This window comes from Equus caballus, chromosome 1 (genome assembly GCF_041296265.1).
Source record: "Equus caballus isolate H_3958 breed thoroughbred chromosome 1, TB-T2T, whole genome shotgun sequence".
Taxonomy (NCBI): domain Eukaryota; kingdom Metazoa; phylum Chordata; class Mammalia; order Perissodactyla; family Equidae; genus Equus; species Equus caballus.
This window is the reverse complement of record NC_091684.1, coordinates 52,570,970-52,572,391: the sequence shown is the minus strand read 5'-3', so window position 1 is coordinate 52,572,391 and position 1,422 is coordinate 52,570,970.

The following is a 1,422-nucleotide window of genomic DNA, read 5'->3' as shown; positions in this document are numbered from 1 at the left end:
TCACTCACTGATTTTAGTAATGTCTTTCATGTGACAGCACTTCAGATATTTAAGGACAGCAATCACATCTCTTCTCACAGGACACGGGTACCAAAGCCCTCATTCACCATCACAGGCACATGCCTCCACATGTACAAAATAAACCAGTGTCCCCATTACAGTGTGGGCAGGAGACCTGGGCCTGCCTATATGTAAGTTTCCTCTAATAGAAAAACTCATTTCTGACTTGGAATAAAGGCTGCAAATCCAGAGTAAATTTACAAATAGGGCTACAGGTTGAAGATCTCTTTCTTAAATGAAAATTTCAGACATGCCCATTTTACTGATAAAGAACACGGACAGGGACCAGCCCTGTGCCCGAGGGGTTAAGTTCGTGCACTCCGCTTCAGCAGCCCAGGGTTTCACTAGTTTGGATCCTGGGCACAGACATGGCACTGCTCATCAAGCCATGCTGAGGTAGCATCCCACAGAGCACAGCCAGAGGACCTATAACTAGAATAAACAACTATGTACTGTGGGGCTTTGGGGAGAAGCAGCAGAAGAAAAAGAAGATTGGCGCCTGATGTTAGTTCAGGTACCCATCTTTAAAAAGGGAAAAGAAAAAAATTTCACCACCTTAATTCCACCAAAAGGAATCCAATTTCTAAAGTTCTCCATCATTTAAACAGTATTTGAAATGGTTCCAGGGCTTGTCTTTGGGATCCTGCATGGATGCCATTTCTGGAGTTCATTTTTCAAGGATTCATTTTCCAGACTGAGCAGAACTAAGATATTGGAATTTATTTGTTTTCTAATGCCCAGAGATAATCGAGAATGTCAAAGGTATTTCTCAAGAACATTATGACCCGGTGAACAAATTGACTTGAACATGAGTAAGCATAAGGGGAGACTGAGGTCACCTCCCTAATAGCTCTAACAGCTGCTGAACAAATGGGGTCCCCAAATTTTCCTAATTCCATGGTTCTTAAGAGACCAATGGCTGAGTAATTCTACCAGTGCTATACTTCCCTCTGCAATCCATCCTGATCACGCTCTGGGCCTTGCAACGACTAGGATATACAGCACAGATAGGTTGGGATACATACTGTGAAATCTGTTCATGCTTTTTGCCAAGAGTTGACAAGTTTAAAAATACAGTGCAGGAAAATTACTCATAGTTGTAGAGGAAGATAAGAGAAATGTGCCAAATGGGCTTTCAATGAGGACTTCTCAGTGTGAACATACGTAAAAAGAACTTTTAGATATAGGCATTATGATAAAAACAATCAAGTTAAGTTCTCAAGAAAGCTTATAAGTACAAGATCATGGTGATTATATGTACAAGAAACAGCCTGTTCATGAAGGACCATTTTGATCACTGTTAATGGACCAACATACTTGGCTCTCCAGAAACATTTCAACTAGACAAAACATACCAACACC